At 38.5% G+C, this 23,820-nt stretch overlaps 1 protein-coding gene across 1 annotated transcript in view; it reads left to right on the plus strand.

Moving 5' to 3' along the window:
• The window catches only part of GALNTL6 (polypeptide N-acetylgalactosaminyltransferase like 6), an 876,998-nt gene that overhangs the window by 669,935 nt on the left and 183,243 nt on the right, over positions 1–23,820 (plus strand). The window lies entirely within an intron of this gene.

Raw genomic sequence — 23,820 nt, forward strand, 5'->3', positions numbered from 1 at the left:
CTGCAATTTAAATTGACAAGTAATCAGAATACGTGAAGTAAAGGATGTATCAAGCCTAGGATCTGCATTATTCATCTAGACCTGCTGTTTTCTTGTATTAAAATGTCCCTGCTTTGTATTCATTTTCCTGCTGATGATCAAAAGAAGATTTGAAATAATCTCATTTTCTATCTCTTCCAGGTTTTTTGCATGTACAATATTTTTGTTTTGCCTTCTGTATCTCAGTTTAGCCATCATTCATTCCAGAAGCTTTCCTGATTCCCTCAAGAGGGGAATTGCAACCTGTACTCCTCTATTATTGACTTAGCCACTGTGCTCACCTTTGCCTATTCCCTTGTTTGGAATACCCCAATAGATGGGACACTTTTTTTCAATTATGGACATTCAGGCTGGTCCAACCATGCCACCCCCCCTTTCTTGTTTGTCAAAAAGGCACCCATCTCTCACCTTTTAGCTTTATCTGGTGGCTGTCAGATGCCAGTCCACCATGTCTCCCCATCTCAAACTACCCCAAACACTGGTGCAGCTCTCTAAGCAAACTCTCCAAAGCCCCTTTCTTCTGACTGGAGAAGGGTAGGTGCACTACATTTCTCTCCAACACAATCTTTGTACAGTCCTAATCTCTCTTTCTTTGTTATGAAAGTCTTCCTCACTCTCACATGTAATGGTACATAAGTTCTAAAGATATTTCTTCATTGCCATTTTTTGTTTTGATTTGTTTTAATTCTTTTTATTCCTATCCCTTCCCCTCCCCTTTGGCAACCATCAGCTTATTCTTTATATCTATGGGTCTGTTTCTATTTTGGTTTGGTTTATTCACTTAGTAACATTTTTTTAAGTCCGTGTCTGAGAACACATGGTATTTGTCTTTCTGTCTTAGTTCACTTAGCATAATATTCCCTCTGTCCATCTATGTGGTTGCAAATGGCAAGATTTCACTCTTTTATTGCTGAATTACATTCCCGTGCATATATGTCGATCCCTACCATATCATCTTTATTCATTTATTTATTGATGGACATCTAGGTAGATTTTATATCTTTTGTTTTCTTCATTAAATACCCCAAAATGAAATTGCTGGACTGTGTGTCAGCTCAGCAGATTACTCTTTTGAGGAATCTCCTTAACTATTTTTCCATGGTGGCTACACTAATTTACATTCCCACCAACAGTTTGCCAAGGTTCCCTTTTCTCCACATCCTTGCCAGCACTTGTTATTTGTGGATTGATTGATGATGGCCATTCTGACAGGTGTGAGGTGGTATCTTATAGTGGTTTTCATTTGCACTTCCCTCATGATTAGTGATGTAGAGCATCTTTTCAAATGTTTGTTAGTATGATGTTTTGGGAGAACTGTCTACTCAGGTCCTCTCCCCATTGTTATTGGATTGTTTTATATTTTTTAATTTTTAATATTAAGGTGTATGGGTTTTCTATCTATTTTGGCTGTTAGCCAAATGTACCAGATGTATCACTTGGGAATGTCTACTCTCATTCAGCATGTTGTCTTTTCATTTTGTTGATGGTTTCCTTCACTATGCGAAAACCTTCCAGTCTGATGTAGTCCCATTTGTGCATTTTTTCTATTGCTTCCATTGCTCAGGGCTATATAGCCAAAAAGACATCATTAAAAGTGACGTCAGTTTGCTGCCTATGTTTTCTTCTAGGATTTTTATGGTTTCAAGCCTTACATTTAAGTCTTTAATGTATTTTGAATTTATTTTTGTGCATGACATAAGAAAATAGTTCATTTTTTTGGCATGTATTTCTCCAGTTTTGCCAAAACCACTTAATGAAGAGATTGTCTTTATGCCACGGTATATCTTTGCCTCATTTGTCATAGATTTAATTGATCATATTATACAAGCAAGGATTTGTTTGGGGGCTCTCTATTCCATTTCATTGATCTATATATCTATTTTTATGCCAGTACCACACTGTTTTGGTTATTGTAGCTTTATAGTATAATTTCATATCAGGGAGTATGATAACTCTTACTTTGTTCTGTCTCAAGGTTGCTTTGGCTACTCAGGATCTTTTGTGGTTCCATATATACTTTAGGATTAGTTGCACTAATTTTGAGGAGAATGCTACTGATATTTAAACAGGGACTGCATTGAATCTGTTTATTACTTTAGGTAGTAAAGTCATTTAAACAATATTAATTCTTCCCATTTTGAGCAACATATATCCTTCCATTCATTTGTATTTTGTTCTCTTTTCCTTGATTGGCATGTGGATTTTATATCATTTAACAAAATAAGTGAAAGACCTATACCTTTTCAGATATTTTAAATATCTTAGGTTATAGACCAGAATTAAGGAAACCAGTTTGAAAATTGTTGCACTGTAACTTATTATTCAAATTCCAGGGTTTTTTGTTAAAGTTTCTTAAAACAGACAGTTATGTAAGAATAAGTAGACAAATAATTACTTTCTAAACATCTTTCCAAAGCTTTCACATTCAGCATCTTAAATGCCTGAAGTGAAGGAACTGTAGCTATTGAGTTTGTTTAGTGCTGAGCATGGAGATTGGCCAGCATTTGACAAATGCCTTTAATCAGAAGGGTGATCTTGCCAGACTTCTGGAATCAGAGAAATAGCTATGCTCAAATAAGAGGCTTAGGTTTTTGACAAAACACAATGTGTGTGAATTCTTTTGTATAGCCCTAGAATTAAAATGAATACCTGAGAATCATGATCAGCATTTCAATATTCTAAAAATACAAGCTACACTAACAGGAAATGCACAAAGAAACAGAAGTGACCAGTAAACAAATTAAGAATGTTCAATGTTGCTAATAATCAAAGACAAGTAATTTTAAGTGAGATATGATTTTTTCCCTAAAATACTAAGGGAAAATAATTTATTTGACAAGGTGAGAAAGTTGACAATTAAAACATTTTTGATAAACCATTTGGAAATATATACATCAAAGCTGGGGAAGTTCTTTATGCATTTGTGTTATTTTTGTACCAGAATATGTCTTAGGGAAATAGATAAAACTTTTCATAACAAAACCATATTTGAAAAATTAAATGTGAAAATATTTTTTAAAATATTGTATAACCTTACAATACATAATAACTCTTAAAAATGATCTTCTTGGAGAACTTTTATAAAAATGACTAAATGCTCAACTCTTAATCAAAAAGTATAACTCGTATACTGTTTATGTATATGCACACACAAGGAAAATAAAAATGGGAACATTGGTTCTTTCTAAACGATAGAACCTTATACATTTTCTTCTGTTATTTTCCTCTTTCTACTTTGCAAATTACCTTATATGTATCCCCTTTGGTCACATAAAAAGGGTAACTTAGAGATAGTTTATCTTACAGAGACAGCTGTAGGTAACAGAACAAAACTCACGTATGTTATCTTGAAATGAGATTACATTCTAAGGAGAGTTATTGAGAATTTTAGGAAGTACTTTGTGAAGACAGTTTGGGTTTTCTTTCACCAAAGAACATGTATTGAAGAAGCAGATGATTCTTGAGGAACATGGTCCTGTTCTCTGGGTCAGAAGCATAGCAGTGACCCAGGAATAGATTCTGCATGGTTCCTTTGAGTTCTGACTTGGGAGACCACAGCTGGCTTTTCTATTACACATCACAGAATTGGTAACACTTGACTCAGTAGTCCATGCTGATGGAGCAATTATGAAGAAAATGAAGCCACCAATACAGATAGAAATATACTTACATTACACAGAGAATGCAGAAAGATCAACTGCAGTTATTCACAGGAAATCAATGTCCCTAAAGTATAGAATGAGATGTACAAATATTTGTAAAACTTGTCTTTGACTTTTTAAAGTGGTATATTGGAAAAGGAAATTTTAGTTGCACATTTATAGTGTCCTTCAGCATTTGAATGAATGAAATTTCTTGGCAGAAAAGTGCAATATGAATCTAAAACATCCTAGTACTCATCTGAGTCCTTGCTGAGTAAATAATTTTCATAGAATTGACTGTTTCTTCAGCTGAGATGCATGAACTCTTGCAGAGAACATAAGGCAGGGTATTCTGCCCAACATCGCTTACTAAACTATTCTCCATGCTCTGAAGGGGTGTAGTCATTTGCTTAGCACTTGTTCTAACATTAGCTCAGTATTATGAAATCTCACCACAACATGAAGTACCAGAAGTACTAAAAAATAGGTGGATGATAAAACTTTATGTGTTTCTAATACAGCCTTCAGGTGAGTTACAATTTGACAGCTTTGCATAAATGTTTTAGCTACTGACCAAATGCCTCTTCCCATCTTATCTGAATTTCAGCCTCTTCCCCACAACTCACCTGCGAACATGGACTGTTCCTAGACACCCCTCCCTGTTCAACCAAAACACATCAAGTGAAGACAGTTGAGGGTGATCTTTAGACCAAACTCAGACTTTCCCAACAACTAACTACATGTCTGTTCAAACAAACAAATGGACAAACAAAAAAGTATAGAGAAATAACTGTGTGCAAAAGAGAAATGGTTCCACATTTCAAAGGCATATTTTAGAGTCATAGTTCAGGGAAGATCTCAGAGGGGATGGGGAGAGGAGCTGATTCACGGAGATACTGAAGAGTAGCTCCCACAGTAATGGGACAGCAGATAGGAACCGACAGAAAGAAGAAACAGAAGAGCTCGTGAAAAACTGGGGACAGATGGAATGATAGAGATTTTTTTCTCCCCACGTCTCTTCCTTACACCGCTTACTAGATGTTTCCTTGGCTTGGCCATAGTCTTTCAGCCCCTGGGCTTATTTTAATATGTACTGTTGTTGTAAGGGACTTTTCAGGTGTTTAGGCCCCCCAAAAAGTATTCATTTCCAGGTGGAATGTTTGGATATTTTATAGATAACCCCTTTTACCCTGAAAACTATATTTCACTTATTTGAAGTATTTTATGCATTCCATGCGTATGTTACAAAAAGCCCTTTTCCCTTTTGTGGCTCCTTGAGAGTCTGGGCTTTACATTAAACTTGCCTAACAAGTTTTGCTGTCTCTGTGGATGCTTTTAATACCTCTAACAGAATGAAAAAAAAAAAAAAGAAAAGGAGTCTTAAGGGAAGAAGAACTTGAACTAAACAGTATTGAGAATATTTATTTAAACATTCAGTTAACATAACCTGCCTTAAAAATCCAAGCTCCAAGTCTAATTAAAAAAGACCATGTAGAAGCATATTAAATATTTTGTCTAGATCTATAAAGGCAGCCAAAGCAGAGAAACCTTCAACTGTCCTTCCAACTTCTATGGTGGTAAAGGCTCAAAAAAGAATCTTTCTTAAATGTAATTTTTGCTGGTCCAGAGTAACAATTTTGCTGTCAAGGAAAGGATAAATGCTTTGTATCCGAGAATCAGGTTACAGCTTGCAGACCCCACTAGGAAGAGAATAGTGCCAATGAATCACTGCAGGAGTCAACCTGCCTTTTCTAAGTCCATAAATAATGCAGGAAGAGAGCATATTTGGGGGAGAAATTTATCGGCATGGCTTCATCCATATGCAGTGATGGGAAGGCCACTCGGACTATTTTGCTGGTGGGGCATCTGTGTTCTCCTTGGTGATTTACATACTGATAAGACCAAGAGAATCCAGAACTTTGTTCCTAGGCATTGCTTTTCCAACACTGTACAGCTTGCAAATGTGTTCTTGAAAAATAGTTAATACATCCAAGCTAAAGAATCTGGAAGCCATGTGAAACTTGTACACAAAGAGATAAACTCAGCTGTCTTTCAGCTTATTTTTTGTGTCACATCAGAAACAACCAAAATAATGCAATTTCTGTGTTGGAGTAAGAGTGTAGTGGGCTAACACTTACCAGAATACTCACTAGAAACTGAAAGAAAATGAGTGAACATATATTACTGAGGCCAAATGTTTTCATAGAACATCCCTGTTGGAAATACAAAGGCGCCCAAGGAAGGGAATGTAACATTCAGGCTTCATAGAAATAAAAATCCATGTTCCCAACATCCAGATCTTAACAATTCTTACAAGTGGCTTCTCAAATGCCCAAGCTCTCTATGTACCTGCTTCCCTGCTGCCGCCACTTAGCCCCACACATGGCTCTATTACTCCATGGCCCGGCCACCTTTCTCTTTCCTAATTAATAGAAACTCTGAGTTTCAAAATTATTGTTACACTATCTCAGGTAGTTTAGAGTTCTAGCAAAACTAGAAACATAACATTCCTCCCCAGGCCACCCCCTCCCCCCACCCCGCCAAAAAAGGAAAGAGAGAAGAAAGAATTTATATATTTTTTCTCCCTTGGGAATACCCAAGAACTGATTAACGTTAACAGAATGTGATGAAATATCAATAGAGTAGTATTTACATATTTCACACACTTAGCCATTAAGTAGTTTTTTCTCTCTCTTGTGGAAGGTAATTGCTGAGTATATGAGAAAAGATAATTCCTTTTTAAAGTTAAAGATATTTTTTACAAATTAAAAATTTCCTTTTAGAGTTAAAAGTCTCATACTATTTCTTTAATGTATTCAATAAATACTGAGTGTTTAATATATATAAAGCACAGCATTAGAATTGGGGGTACATAAAAATAAGAGCCTTACAATTAACAAGGGAGAAGAGGTGGACAACTTTCAATCAAGCAAAGTAGGGTGGAATAAGTAGAGTAAGAAAATTACAAATCCAGAGCCATGGTATTCTTTGAGGAATCGCAGATTCTTCCAAGGAGTAGTATTTTTGCTGGGCCAGAGACAAGTAGTTCGGCAAATGCATAGGGCAGGTATCTTAGTCCATTCAGGCTGCTGTAACAAAAATACCATAGACTACCATTACTTGTGGTAGTTTAAACCACAAGTAATTACTTCTCACATTTCTATAGGCTGAGAAGTTCAAAATCAAGGTGACAATAGATTCAATGTCTGGTTAGAGCTTGCTTCCTAGTTCATAAACGACCATTGTCTCATTATGTTGTCATGTGGTAGAAAGGGTTCTCTGGAGTGTCTATCTGTCTGTCTCTCTCTTTCGGCCTTGTTTTCTATAATACATCATGTGTCTATTGTATTGTGTGTTCAGCACCCAGTGGAGATTCTTTATAAGGGCACTAATCCCATTTGTGGGTCCTCCTCCCTCATGACCTAACCAATTCGCAGACACCCCATTTACAACTGTCATGATATTGGGTTTCACCATATACAGTTGGGGCAGGGCACAAACATCCCATCTGTAGCAGTAGGATAAGCTGTGTGGGATGAGTGAGAAACATCGTTTGCCTAGAGGGTGGGCTGCAGGAAGGACAGCAGTGATGGAGCAAACCTGAGCCAGTGGCTGGGCTCATTTATTGCCAGCAGACTACAGAGCTTATATCTAATAATATAACTGGGCTTCCAGAAGTTGCCAACAAAAACACAGGACACTTAGTCAATTTATATTTCAGGTAATTTGTTTCTATAAGTAGGTCCCATGCAGTTATTACATTCCAATGTAGTGGGGAAACTCTGGTTGATCTGGCAACCCTACAATACAGGCAGCGTGGAGTCATGACATACTCTGAGCAGTCGAGTAGCATGATCAAGGCAGCAATTAAGAAACATTGCAGTCGAAACAGCAGTGAGCTGGATATAGGCAAGAAGATATTTCAGGACAGAATAAAAGCAGCTTGAACTAGCACAGTAACAGTGAAATCAGAGACGAGGGGATGTTTTGAAAGAGGAGTCAATAGGGCCTAGCAATTAAGAAATGTACAGTGGGAGGGAGAGGAAGAACTCGGAACTGCCACCAGCGTTCAAGGCCACTGGCCAAAGCGAATCAGGAAGTACACATGATGCTAGGTTTGTGCCAGTGTGTGGTCTAGCCTTGAGAATGTTCCATGTGTGCTGGAGAAGAGTGTATAACCTGACGTTCTTGGATGAAAGGCTCTATAATTGTCAATTATGTCCATTAGGTCTAATGTGTCATTTAAGGCCAATAATTCCTTATTGATTTTCTGTTTGGATGATTTATCTAGAGCTGTGAATGGGGTATTTAGGTTCCCTGCTATGATGGTGTTTTTGTCAGTTTCTTCCTTTGGTCCTGTTAATAGTCACTTTATATATTTCAGTGATCCCTGACTGGGCGCACATATGTTCAGAAGCGTTGTCTTCCTGATGTAGTAAGAAGAAAAATAGAGTTACCATATTATTCAACAATCCCTCTTCTGGGTATCTACCTGAAATTTTTGAAAACATTTACTAGCAAAGATATATGCACCCCTGTGTTCATTGTAGCACTATTCATTATTCATCATTCATGAATAATGCAGCATGACTCACTATTCATGGAAACAATCAAACTGTCTTTTGATAGATGATTGGATAAAGAAGATATGGTACATATTATAATATGGAATGCTACTCAGCCACAAGAAAAGATGAAATATTGCTATTTGCAACAACATGGATGTTCTCAACCTTGAGAACATTATGCCAAGCAAAATAAGTCAGTCCAAAAAAGTGAAGAACCATAATTTCACTCACGTGTGGGATATAAAACTGAAACTCACAGACACAAACAATGGTATGGTGGTCACCAGAGGGAAGGGGGTGGGGGGTGGTAAAGGGCAAAGGGGGCCAAACATATGGTGACAGGAGATGATTTTACTTTGGGTGGTGGACACATAAGCAATATACAGATCATGTCTCATAGAAATATATACATGAAACCTATATAATTGTATTAACCAATGTTACCCCAATAAATGTAATTTAAAACATAAAAAAGAAATAAAGAAACATGGGAGCTCAGATAATGAGCTCGTTGGTGACATTTTCAGCTTGAGGAGGTGGGAAACCCTTAAAGCAGGGATCCCCAGCCTCTGGGCCTCAGACCAGTACCAGTCTGGCCCTGTTAGGAGCTGGGCCGCACCACAGGAGGTGGGCTTGAATGTAACGTGCTTGAATCATCCTGAAACCATGTCCCTGACCCTCAGTCTGTGGAAAAATTAAAACTGGCCCCTAGTGCCAAAAAGGTTGGGGACCACTGCCTTAAAGGACAGATTCTCAGTGGCTTCAGAGAAATGTCAGAGCAAGATACAGAGATTTGAGGGTGGCCTGCTTAAAGAAGGGAGCTAAAGTTTCATTTTGCTTTCTGTCTCTATAGTTTCCTTACCCTGACACAGTAAGGAATCGTCTTTCAAATACAAGGAGAAGGTTTATACCACAACCTGTCCTTTCACTTCTTATAATAAAATAACATCTTATTACGTTAATTATATTTTCAGTGTTGCTATCATGGGAAGCAGTGAAGAGGGATCTTTGACCAACTGAGTTTCAAATACCAATTTTTCTCTTGCAGACTGTATGACTTCTTATGCAATTATTTAACCTCTTTGACTCTTAATTTTCTTACCTGTATAACATACACTCATAAAATTATAATGAAAAATAAGTGAGTTTTTATAGATGAAATATATAACAGTACCTGTCCCATATTAGTTATTCAATAAATGATAGCTGTTGCTCTATTCTTTTGTTGTTGTGGGTTTTGTTGTAATCATCAATAACAATAAGTAAAAATCTAAGTGTACTTAAATGTTTACTTTATCAGGAAAAGAACTACTTACATCTGATATACTTAACAAACTAATTCTACCAAGAAAAGTTAAGGATACACACCCAAACAACTAGTGAAAAAGCAGAAGTGAGCAAATCAGTCAAGTTTTTCCTTATCTAATTGCAAATAAATAGTTGACATTTACACTGAATATGCTACTTGTTCTGATACCATGAGGATGTAGCAAATAGCTTCCATGAATAAAGTCCCTGTCATTTCCAAGTAAGCTAAGTAGAAGCACTGATCTTGTTACAATTACAAGCATACAGCACTGCTTTTGGTGCATAGTATCCTCACAATGACAAGACTAAGATTTTAACTTTGCCACAGATAATTGTCTGCTGATAACAGTTTAACTCCAATGTCTGAGGTTAAAATGATTCTTGGTGTGTACAGTAATGTACCACATGAGGGCCTTTCGGTCAATGACAAAGCACATGTATGATGGCGATCCCTAGGACTACAATGAAGTTGAAATAGTTCTATGACCCAGTGACGTTGTAACCATCATAAGGTCATGGTGCAATGCATTACTCATGTGTTTGTGGTGATGCCAATGGAAACAACCTAACTGTGCTTCCAGTTGTATAAACATGTAGCATATACAATTGTAGTTGTAGCTACACTGTCTAGGTTTGTGTAAACACACTCAATGATGTTTGCACAACAAGGAAATTGCTTAACAGCTCATTTCTTAGAATGTGTCCCCATCATTGGAGTGGCGTGTGGCTGTATACAATATTGGCATTGACTGAAGAGATGGAATGCTGTTCTGCTGACTTGTATTTTCAATAAAATTCTGTAAAGCTTAGCTGCAATATCACACCAAGAGGGAAAGCTTATATATTCATAGGAAAAGTAGTCTGGAAAACTCAAATGCATGCATTTCCAAAAGAAACTAACATGGTCTAAAAGGTTAGTTGAATTGAGCAACCGTGCACAAATTATTTCCAAACATATTAAATTTCTTAAAAACTATGACATAATCACCTGCATGAACTCTGTTTGCCCAGGTGAGAAATTTGCCCAAGCTAATCTAATGAAAACAACAAATAACGGTGGTTTTGTAATTGAGAAGTGCAGTAATTTGGAACTGAAGTGAAAAGGCTTTTGTAAAGTCCACAGGAACTAGCTCTTCTCCAAAGTTCTGAGAATTTCAGTATATCCTACTCATATCTGAGTTTAGTATTTCTCTCCTGAAATGATGTATTTTCCTCAAAACTGATCGCCTCGCCTCTAATTTCTGATCATTTGCATTCCACAGTATATTGGAGAGCGTTGTCAAATTAGTCTTCCCAAACCTTGCATTATGTCACATCTTCAAGGTTTCCCAGATCCCCCTGCCCCCCTGCCCCCCTGCACCCCCTGCAAATGGAGTGCAAATATCTCTGATTACAACACAGCCCGGGTTACCTTCCCCTGAGCACCTCTAAACTAGACCCCTTAACAAATACACGTCACTTTTGCCTTTAAAAAGTGATGGCTATTGGTTATGCTCACTCAGCATAACAGAAATTTATTTCTATAGTCCTGTAAGATCTAGCACATCCAGATCTCTATTTATAGAATTATTTCTCTGGGTACTGTCAATATTATAATGTGGACTGGAGTTTTAAGAACATAGGAAATGAACTCAAACAGCCCAGGTTCAAATTATGTTTCTGCCATTTATTTAATTTCCCCACCTAAAAAAAAAAGTGAAGAAAAAATATTACATACCCTTTGTAGGGATTAAATAGGAAACTACAGACAGACAGTTGGGACAGGGGGCGGGGAGGAATAATAGAGTTCCTGACACTACTGAATAATCATTTAATCTTACTTATAAAATGCCAACTACTCAGTAAAGATGATAAAACAGTAGGTCCTCCTCATTGGGGACCTGAATTATAGGACTATGTTAGTCTATTTTGAAGGTTTTCTGTGCCCCACTTTATTTCTCTCATATTGCTACTTGACTTCCATGGAGACCTTGTTTTCTTCTATGGTGGTTTATAAATTGCTGCCTGTCTATTTCAACAAGTACTTCGAATTGTTATTCTCTTAGGGAAATCAGTATTTTCCTATGACCATATTCACCAAAGAGTGGCCCTTAGACTTACCTGCATCAGGAATATCTTGGGGTATTTGTTAAAAAAGATAGGTTTCTGGACCCTTCCCAGACCAACGTCTATGTATTTCTACAGGTTGAGTTTATAAATCTCTGAATGACTGTTAAATGCATTAAAGTTTGATCATTATTATTCTATAGGCTGAGAGATGAGGAGAGGGAATTCAACCTCTTTAAGCAAAAAGAATCACTTTTTATTTATGTAGAATCAGGAAATTCAGCACCACTCATGCAGAAATTTGGATTATTTGACATGTAAGTAACTAGGAGCAGGGCACTCGGTCTCCCTGCCACCTTTGGGGCTATAAACCCACCCACCCGACGTCTGTGCCAGTTTTAGCATCTGATTCAGGTCTGATTCAAACAGAGATGGATGCATCTCGACAGTTCTTCAGACGGGCTCGTGGAGTGGCCCTAAGACTGACACGGCAGGTCTAGTTCAGAGAGGCCTCAGCGATTATTTCCCCAGACTGGTGGCAGTGATCTGAGGCATTTCAAAAGATGTGCCTTCTCTAGAACATGGCACACTCTCACTGATTTGTATCTGCCAGTCACCCTGCATCTCGGATTCTGTCCTGGGAAACATTCGTGACATTCTGATGTACTTCATGCTCTTTGATGTACTGTGCCTCATCACTATACATTTTTTCCTCTAAAATCACAATAAGGGGTAAGTATTGCTCTTTGTTCTCATTAAGCACACACTTTTCCTCAATTTCCCCAGTTGGAAGATTGCTTTTTTTTCCCCTCCTTCTGAATTACTCTTTCTGGTGACAACTTAACAAATGAACTAATGTGAAAGCTAATTTTCACCCATGAAAATTGGGATAAGTGTATCTTGTCCCAGATTTTGAGCTCCCTGAAAATATTTTTGTTTCCTTTTTCTTTTAAGATGCTCGAGGATACAGGAAAGTGGGCAGGGAGGATGAGATGGATCACGTGCACAATGTAGCCCCAGTCTCAGGCATCTGTGCTTGTAGCATAAGGACTTACTCTCCTCTTTTATGAACACCTGTTGAATTTACTTTTTTTAATGTAATTCATTTATTTTTAGAGAGAAGGGAAGGAGGAAGAATGAAAGGGAGAGAAACATTAATGTGTGGTTGGCTCTCATACACCCCACACTGGGGACCCAGCCCACAACCCAGGCATGTGCCCTGACTGGTAATCAAACCAGTGACCCTTTGGTTTGCTGGCCAGCACTCAACCCACTGAGCCATACCAGCCAGGGCCTGTTGAATTTATTAAATCTGTTCTATAAAAAACACAGGAAAGTAGCCATAGGCAAGTTTTTCCAGCAGAGTCCCAGGGGTGCCAGGTAGCAACAGACCAGCAGAAACCATTCCCCATCAAACTCTCCCCTCAATATCAGAGCCCCACATTCAGTTCTTATCTGGCTGGCTTTGGGAGGCTAAATCATCCTTTTCTCAAAAGGAAATTCAATACGTAATATATACCTGCTATCACCTGCCAGTGTTTATGCACATATGTGAATGTTTGCCCTGTGAATGTTTCTCCTGAGATTACAGGAGTAGAAAGAACCTCCTTTTAAAGTGTCCTATTTATTAAGGCAAGATAGATTTAAAAATAAGGGAGGAATAAGAGATGGCTATAATCAAGTTAATGGGTCTTTAGGGGTGCATGATTTCACCTCATTTTAGGGTCTGGAATTGATTAAGGACCAAAGCAGCAAGCACATCCCAAAGATGCAGACCTGAGACAGGGAGTGATTGTAAATATTGGAAAGAAATAAATTACATTCTTTTAAATATATAATGTAAACATTTGAATATATGTGAATTTGAAAATACATATTTTAGAACATATATAGGAACAAACAATGCATGCCCGTGAATCTCATTTCAAAAGGTGCAAAGGCTTAAATGGTAAAAAAAAGTTCCTTCCCCTCTGCTGTTTCCAATTCCTCAGTTTCCCCCTCTGCCAGCAACCACTCTTGCAGGCTTCTTCGATCCTTGCTGAGATTAAAAAGTCTTTACAAAGATAAATCACTCAAGAACTCCCGGTGACTGTTCGCAGAGACCTACAATGTTTGAGAGACCATCTCATGGCAGTGTCTACACGACCCATCCATGTGACTGACTCTGTAGTAAGAGTGTGTCTGGCCTCACCTGGAGTCCGCTGTGTCGGGAGTTCCTGAGACAGAAGGGAACAAAGATGTGGTGGCCCACAAATATTTTAATACTATGTAATATGAAATTTAATATCTAATGAGTTTGTTTTGGAAAAATGGACTTCTAGGGATCACACTTGTCTCCCTTTATTCTCAGCTATAATCCGGACATACTGTTTTCATTTTCCTTGAGTTTCATGTTAGCTTTAATTTTAGTAGTCCAAATGAACTGGCTGAGATCCATACCTGTGGGAAATTCATATTTACTCCTCCTTGAAAAGATCAGCCTTCATTCAAGACTGTCTTAACGGTTGTCCTCTCATTTCATTTTGTGATCAGCCGGCGCACTGTGGTCAGTTCCTAGGTTGCTTTTACGGTGCTGTGATTAGTGCGCGCAGCAGCCCTGCTGCTGCTGTCAAGTGGGGCCGGCCGACTTCCCTGCCCTAGGAACACTCAGTTCAGCCGTTCTTGTTTCATTTGCCGAACTGCCTACCAATCTCATCACCGACGGAAATAAAACTTATTTTTCTCCATTTAGTGATCCCCAGTCTCCCCTTAGCTGTCTTCCTACTGACAAATGGAACATTCTTTGAAGATATGACTATTGATCATCAGCCGTCCTGGGGGAATAGACTTGTACTGCAGGAAGAAATCAACCGTCCTCCCGCGTGAGCGGTGTTGTAGCTCCGACTCGCGCAGCCCGAGGAGCTGATGTGTTTGTAGAGGGCCCAGACATCTCAGTGGCCGTATCACGCCGACCGAATGGGCTTCTTTCAAACACACAGGGACTTCAACACTCAGTTGAGCAGTAATGTTCCACTCATAAAGGCAACGAGACAGAGAACTAAAATTGCAGGTTCTGAGGCTGCTCGGGAGTGGTGCTTTGTTGTTTGGAGTGAAATAGATACTGCAGCCATCCACAGTGAAATAATGAAAAAAAATTTAAAGCTTCTAGGAAAGTGGCTCAGGAAAATCTCTAGGCTAAAGAATTCTTAGTAATTTCAAGGCAGTAAGTTGTGAAACAATTAAACTAGCCAAATCTCTTATTTTTTAAACTGAATTAAAATATCGATTTAAAAATTCACATCTCCAAGCTATTTTAATACTATATAACAATGAGTTCAATGTATTGAATCTTCACATAGATTATGATTGGGGAGAAATAAACCAAAAGTGGTGAAATGTACTTGTCCAGATTTTTACCCAGATTTAACCAATAGCTTAAAGTTTCTAACTTCATTCATCTCTTTGCAGTAGGTGAAAATCCTTTCAGCATGGAGAAGCCCCCCCAAAAATCTTGAAGACAATTCTGAATAGAAATGGCAATCTGTAAGGATGAATAGGCATATTATTTCAATTAAAAAGACATATTCTGATATTTTAGGCTTGATGCTTCTTTTTTCAGAGCTTCACTACCTAGCAGCTTGTACTATTTAAAAAAAATCCAAGAATAAACCTGAGCCTGCCTTCCATGACAACCCTTAAAATTATTGTTTGATTAATGGCTCATGCTGTCATAAGGTGATGCCTAATTATGCACCAATGTTTCCCTCGTTATGCAGTGAAGTAAGAGCATGGCACATTAGTTTGAGACAGAGAAATGAATGTCTTTTAATGAGATATATGTCTCCCGAATCTCTTTTCCTCCTGTCTCAAGTAAGCTTCCATGTGTGTTTGGTTTAGCATGATGGAGAGAAAAATTCTTCCAATCTTTGACTGCAGCAGCAAACTATTTGCTGCTACAAATGACCACTCCAAAGATTGTTTGAATTAGCTTAAAGAAAATTGTTCTCCATTGTCACAGCTGCTGTCAGTAAATCTTAGTAATTGTAGCTTTTTGCAGATGGGCTTTCAGCAGTTTTAACCCATTGTGGACTGTGGGTCCGTCCATTGTAATCATTCAAACTATATATATATAGTTTGCCTTTTTATAATGCTGGCAAAGGCAGTTGGAGAACAATGGGATTTTTGCTTGATTGATTGCCTAGTTGCACATTAATAGGAAAGGGACATTCAAATGGAGTAACAATGAGCCCAGAGATCTCACTTCAGCCATGTACAATGGGCTGGATTCCCCCTGCCATTCCCAGAAGCCCTGAATATGATGTGAGTCCATCTACACAGCCAGGCCAGTGGCAGAAACTCCTCCTCTGCTAATCATCACGCTGGCAGTGCCAGGGCAGCAATATGTATGCCCAGCGCGTGTGCCGCATCAGGCTTCCAGATGTTGGAAGGTGAAGTTTCAGTTATCTGAAGAGCATGAGCAAAGGCATTATTAATATGTACATATGTACAAACCACCGTGTTCTTAGGACATCTTTGTCCTTTTGATGTAGTAATGTTAATTTCATGCTGTATCCATTCACTAAACAAATACTTCTTGAACACTTGCTATGTCCAAGATGTTCTTCTAGGCTCTGGGTATAGTAGTGAAGAAAAACAAAATGTTTCTCCACGTGAAGCTCATATTCCAGTAGGGAAACAATTAGAAAGTTGTGTGTGTGTGTGTGTGTGTGTGTGTGTGTGTGTGCGTTATGATGATAAAGTCTCAGGAGAACTATCAAGTAGTACAAGGTCAACAAGAATTACCAAGGCTGCCCTGGCTGGGTGGCTCAGTGGATTGGAGTGTTGTCCTGTATATCGAAGCATTGCAGGTTTGATTCCCAGTCAGGGCACATACTTAGGTTGTGGATTTGATCCTTGCTTGTCCACATATGAGAGGCAACCAATGGGTGTTTCCTCACATCGATGTTTCTCTCTCTCTCTCTCTCCCTCTCTCTCTCTCAAATCAATGATATATCCTTGGGTGAGGATAGGAAAACAAAAAGAACTACCAAGGCCAAGGGCTAGTCAGGAGGTAGGGCAAGAAAGGGAAAAGCAATTTTACATAGAGTAGTATCTGAAATGTAGTCTCTGAAAATTTGAACTGGAGGAACTGAGGGGTTAGAGAAAGGACTGTGCCTGGCACCTTTAGTTCTTCGCAGTGAGCAGCATGGAAGGGAACAACTCAGGTTTACTCTCCTGCAATGCACGGAAGTTGTCCAGTTTGGGTGGTGGCCCTTGCCTTCCCCCTAAAGTTTTATATTGTGGCTAGAGTCCCAAACTGTTGCAGACTGCAAGGGATTTAAATACTCATGGCAATATCAAAAGTCACATTCAGAAATATTTTGCACATTAGCACTTTACTCTTCCTATAAAGAAACAAACTCTTTAGGGTTCTGCTTCTCAATGAAACACTGTTGCTCTAGCTGTTTTTAATCATTAATTCACCTCCTCTAGACACAAACAGAATTTACAGTCTCAACCACCAATTTAGCTGTTATATATCATGAACATATTGTGGCTACATGTGGATTATTGCAACTCCAGACTTAAATCATATGTCCCTAGGTTATAAGAACTACCTTTTATTATTCTGTCTTCACATAACATTTATGGCAGGTAGAATAAATAATTCTGTGTTTTGTGGTAGATGTCACTGGGCCACCCATCTTTCAGTAGACATGTGAATGTGCTTGGCAGTTTGTTACAATTGTGTGGATGACTCATAATACTGAAAGGATGTCTCTATTAAATAAGTGATATCTAGATACTAACAATCAATCCTGCACTTAGAATGCAATAAAATGAATCTATCAAAGGCCAATGCCACTTACTGTTGGAAACAATTTACATGAGAATTCTAATTTGTATTCATGCAATGCCTTTTGCTAAGCTCTTCTGCTACATAATTACAAAGTGTCTGTATGCTTATTGTTGTGACAATAAATAACAGGACAATGGAAAGCAATAAACAATGCTGTCATTGTCACAACCTAGGAAATAAAGAGAACTCACTATGGTACGTGTGTATATTCAAAGTCCCAACTGAATTCAATGTAGCATACCATCCTGGGAATTATCTGTGTGGGTCTCATTGCCTGAATGTTGTAATTATCGGTTTGTAATGTTCAAAAAGAGACAGACCCATTTGTAAACATATATTAAATGTAACTGCTCAGTTGTGAGAAAAATCCCACTTCCTTCTTAGGAAATCTCAACTTATTTTCAAATAATGTCTGGGGGTTTTTTTGTGCCTCCCTATCCAATCATAGATAGAAAATTAAACTAGAAAGCAAGAGAAAGGAAAAGGAAAGGAATTATTATATAAATTTACTAAGCACCTACCATGGGGTCAGACACAATGGGAAGTCTGTTTTCTCATTCCAACCTTCCAACAACTCTGTAAACTCTGCATTATAATCACAATGAAACCACAATGCAACTTCAGGGCACTGGGTTTGCAATGCCTTAATTTACAGATTAGGAGACAGAAACCCAGGCAAATCTAGTGATATATCTAAGATCAAACAGGTAAGGGGGAGGGGAGTAGAGTATGTGTTTGTAATAAAGTATAAATAATTTTTAGATGCGATCATAAACTCCCCAAATCATTCTTTGATTTTCTGATTCTTGAGCAATTAGAATAGGATAAATAATTACAATGAATCACACATTTACATACAATTTGCCCATGCCCATTAAGACTACCCACTTGATTCTCAGATATTTAGGACAACATTTTTATTTTTACTCCTCTTTGAATTGTGAGTTCTTAATTTTCTCTTCCATTTATATCCCAATCCACTCTAATAAAAGTGCACAGCATAAATAGGCCATGTATAATTGGAGAAACAGAACCTCAAAGGAAGAGTGGCGGAACAGCGAGGAAATAACCCTAAATCTGTCAGACGACTAGGAGTGGTGCTTTTGGAGTACTCATCTAGGAAAAGCCAAACGCAGCCGAGGAAATAATGAGAAACAAGTGCAACCGAGCACAAATGAATCTGCAGGCACCTCAGCCATAAGTAATCTGTGAAATCCCTCTTGCCTTACCTTTCTTCTTTATTCCTCTGTCATGTTTCCTTGTCTTTTCCTTGACTGTCCACTCAAGTCCACAACATCTTATTCATGTCTCAACACCCCTTGATCATATATAATGCTATTCTCAGATTGCTCTGTCAGATTCCTATAGACATACAGACATATAGACAGCCGAACTGCTGAAAACAGATGGCATAAGAAAGTCTGCATAAGGAATGTTCACTGGGCCCTAACAGGCAAGTTCAATTTCAGCCTGTTTAGCTAGTCAATGCCGCACAACATCGGACACTTGTCTTTTAAGCTACAAATAATTAGGAAAAAAATACCAGGCCCCTGGCAGCAGCTGCTGAGGTTCCTGTTTTTGACAGACCTGAGCCAGTGTCAGGTAATTTCACAGTATGGGGTGTCCCTTTCCTGAATGCAGGACAGGAGCAGAGTAGTCAAAATACCGGGATACACCCCAAACCCTGAAATTTAAAAACTTAGTTCCTTACGTGGATATTTTTAAATTCTTATATTAGTTTCATTAGCTGTGTGGTGAATTGCCTTTAGCTGAGCAGCTTAAAGGAGCACACACTAATCCTGCCACAGTTTTCATGGATCAAAAGCTTAGCCAGGTTCTATGCTGAACCCAGGGTCTTACATGGCTGAAATGAAGGTATCAGCCAAGCTAAATTCTTTTTTTTTAGATTTACTTTATTACTTTACTTTTGTGTTTTCATTATAGTTGATGTATCATATTATATTAATTTTAGGTATAAACACACTGATTAGATATTTTATGCCTTACTAAGTGGTCACCACAATACTAGACAATGGTCTAGTAACCATCTGTCACTATATGTAGTTGTGACAATATTCTCGACTATGTGCAGCACTTCACACCCCTGTGACTTATGTTGTGACTGGCAGTTCATACTTCCTAGTCCTTTTCATTTTTTTAGCCCATCGCCCTAACTCCCCATCTGGCAACCATTAGTTTGTTCTCTGTATCTGTGAGTTTTTTCTATTTTGTTTATTCATTTGTTTTGTCTTTTAGATTCCACATATAAGTGAAGCCATACAATGTTTCTCTTCATTTGATTTATTTCACATAGCATAACACCCTCTAGGTCCATCCATGTTGTCATAAATGGTTAAGATTCCATTTTTTATGGCTGAGTAATGATCCACTGTACATATATACCACATCTTCTTCCATGCATTTATCTGTGAATGGACACCTAGGTTGCTTTCATCTTTTGGCTATTATAAATAGGGGTACATGTATCTTTTCAAATTAGTATTTTAATTCATTCAGATAAATACCCAGAAGTGAAATTGCTAAGTCATAGGATAGTTCTATTTCTAATTTTTTGAAGAATTTCCCTATTGTTTTCCCTTGTGGCTGCACCAACATACAGGCTAAATTCTTATCTGGAGGGTTGACTGGGAATTAATCTTCTTCCAAGCTCACTTGGGTAATTGGCAGAATTCATTCCTTCCAGCTGTTAGAGTTGGGTTTTCACCCTAGAGTTTGCTTGCCATCAGCTGGAGGCAATCGTAGTAACTAAAGGCTGCCTAAAGTCCCTTTCCATATGGGCTTCCTCAACATGGTTATATACTTTACAAGCCAGCTGGGAGCATCTCTCTCAATTCTAAGATTAGGCCTCATGTAAAGCAACCTGATCACATGAGTGACAATCCATCACCTTTGCCGTAGTCTAGTGGTTAGAAGCAAATCACAGGTTGTGCCCACATTCAAAGGCAAGAGATAACACAATGTGTGAACACCGGAAGTGAGAATTATGGGCGGAGGAGGTTTCACCCTAGGGCTTGTCCATCCTAAAGTGTTGGTTTTAAGGCCAAGAAATCTTAGATTTAGGGCGGAAAGGATCCCTGAAATTCCCAAGTAGACTTTCTGTGGATGAACTTAACGTGTTGCAGATCCAGGCACTGTGTGGAAGCCGTGAAGGATGCCTGTCTTGTGCAGTGTCGCACAATGGAATGAGCACCGTGTTCGTGCTCAGCAGTGCATTCATGGTGACCCTGACCTTCAGCCAAGAGGAATTTGTCCTCCGACATGGTACAATTATATTTTGGAAAACATATTCACACGTCTTCTTACATATATGAAGTCAACTACGTTTTTACCAAAAGGCCATGAAGCCACATGAAAACAAAATCAAGGGCAATCCAGGATGCCAGTTGTCTTATCGTTTAAGTATTTGGAGAAGTCTCTGAGAAACATGCAGAGTTTAGGAATAATTATAGTTGTACAACCATACTTGCTGAAATTATATCTATTTGATCACCAAGTAAAAATAATAAGATTTTCCAACTATTTACCACCTTTTACTTATTATCACTGACTTAGTAGACCATTCAAATATTGTTTCAATTTTTTATTACAGTCATATACTACATAATGATGTTTGTGTCAATGATAGACCATATACGATGGTGGTCCCATAATATTATAATAAGGCTGGAAAATTCTTATCATGTAGTGACACCATAGCCATCTTAGTGTCAGTGTCATAGGACAATGCATCACTCACATGTTTGTGATGACTCTGGTATAAGTGAACCTGCACTGTCAGTCGAATAAAACTGTATAGCACATACAACTACGTATAGTATAAAATACTTGATAATTATAGTAAATGACCATGTTAGTGACTGATGTATTACTCTATGTTTTATCATTATCTTAGAGTATACTCTTTCTGCTTATAAAAACTCAGCTTGCTCTAGAACAGGAGGCCATATTACACACCAGCAAACTCATACATCCCATGTTTACCGTGTTTCTCATTGTGTCAGTTTCTCTTCTGCTTGATTTCATCTCTTGTTATTTTGTTCACCACCACCCTAAGCATACAAAATCTACTGCAAATGCTGTCAGTAAGAGGCCATGTCAAGTGACTAACCTGGATATGAAGTTAAAGTGATTAAGGACCACGAAGGTAGAAAATCACTGATGGTCAGGCATGTCCCATCCATCACAGCTATGATATTGAAAAACAAGAACAAAATGACAGAAGCTGTTCAAGGATCTATTCCACTGAAGGCAACAAGACTAAAAAAAAATGCCAGAAGGGCCTGTATCAGACATGGAGAGGTTCTAATAACCTGGACTGAAGACCACACACAAAAGCACAGACCTCTCAGCACCGTGAAGATCATGGCCAAAGCAAAATGTATCTTTGCATTGTTGAGAGAAAAGTCCGGACAAGAGTAGGTGTTGAATTTACTGTTTGTTCTGGGTGGTTTAAACAATTCAAGAATTGTTATTCATTAAACAATGTGAAAGTGAGTGGTAAGTCTGCTAGTGCTGATGGGAAGGCTGCTGAAGAATTTTTGGAAACTCCAGATGATCTTCTTGTAAAGGAATTACTTGCCAGAGCAAATATTCAATATAGATGAAACCTCCCTATTCTGGAGGCAAATGCCTGAAAGGACTTTCATCCACAGGGAGGCCAAGCCAAAGCCAGGTTTGGAGTTGTTAACCTTGCTTGAGGGTGGTGCTGCAGTCTGCAAATGGAAACCCTCTGTGATCTGGCACGGTGAGGACCGCAGGTCCTTCAAGCAGCCACACACTGTCAGCATCCCACAGGAACCATATGAAGCCCTGGATGACCCAGCTCCTCTTCCAAGATTCCCTCCTACATTGTGATGCCAGCAAAATGAAAAAAAGTACTGTTTGGATAATAACATACTTTTCAATAATTTGCTTACTGTTAGTAATGCTCTTAGATAGCCTCCTTTTATTGGTGATCTTCAGCCCAATATCAAAGGGGTGTTTCTCCCTCCTATTTCACCTCTTAGATGCAACCAATGGACCAAAGAGTTACAGCAGCTTTTGAGGCCCACCACCTGAGAACCTCTGCCCAGGCTATTGTTGCAACTGAGGAAGACACTGAGAAGATGCAATTCTGAAAGGATCACAACATCTATGATTGCATAAAGAACTTTGCTTGGGCTTGGAGTGATGTTACAAAGGAGTATATAAATGACACCTGGAAGAAGACACACAAGAGATTCATCCATGACTTCAAAGGGTTTGCCAAGGATGAGGAGGTTACAACAATCAACAAGGCTGTCAGTGAGATGCTCAGCAACTTTAACCCAGGCGTGGATGAGGATGACATGGAGGGAACCCTCGGGGTGGTTCCTGAGGAACTGACTAATGAGGAATTATTAGATCTGGGACGGGAACACGTGGCTAAAGAAGAGGCAACACTAAAGGAAACTGCAGAAGAAAAAGAACCCCCAAGAAAACTCACAGTGGTGGCAGAAGGTTTTCCAGACCTTAACAGTCTCTTTACAGGGTTTTAAATAATGGACTCCAACACCAAAAGGTTTTCATCAATACAGAGCAAATCTATGATGAAGGGAAAAAGAAAACGCCATTGACCGATTACTGAAAAGAGTGACACCTCCTTAAGCAGAGCCTCAGGCAGGCCCTCCAGGAGGTGGTCCTGGGGAAGACAGTGTTATCACAGGAGACGACAGTTTTGTGGAGACCCTCCTGTGGGACGAGACGTGGAGGCGGGAGACGGTGACACTGGTGATCCCGACTCTGTGTGGGCCTAGGCAGTGTGTGTGTGTTTATGTCTTAATTTTTAACAACAAAAAAATATTTAAAAAGTAAAGAAATAATGCTAAAAATAGCAAAATGCTTATAGAATAAGAATAGAGAAATACTTTATAAAAATGTAAAATGTATTTGTTTATGTTTTAGGTGTTACTATTAAATAGTTTAAATGTTAAAAAGTTTAAAGGTTTATAAAGTAAAAAAGCTACAGTGTATGTGAAATGATCATAACAGTTAATAAGAAAAATAAAATGGACAGAGAACAGAGAGTGATGGGAAACAGTTGCCTTTTTAAGGTTGAATTCATGTGAGTGCTACATCGAAAGAATTTCTAAGTAGTTTTCCAGAGAGAAATTTATGTACAAGGCATTAATCATCACTGATCATCTGTTTGGTTAAGACATGACTTTTAGTCTCTGGAGCTTATGTTTACTGTATATGGGTTTTTGTTGGTGTTTCTTATAATTTATTTTCTTTCCAGTTGAGGAAACTTTGGGTCTTCAGAAATTAGTTCCAATCCATTAAGATTAAAGGTGATCAGTGGTCTTGCTTCTGAAGAATGTCAGAACCATTTAAGTGGAAC

The sequence above is a fragment of the Phyllostomus discolor genome, chromosome 8, assembly GCF_004126475.2.
Source record: "Phyllostomus discolor isolate MPI-MPIP mPhyDis1 chromosome 8, mPhyDis1.pri.v3, whole genome shotgun sequence".
NCBI classification, from domain to species: Eukaryota; Metazoa; Chordata; class Mammalia; order Chiroptera; family Phyllostomidae; genus Phyllostomus; species Phyllostomus discolor.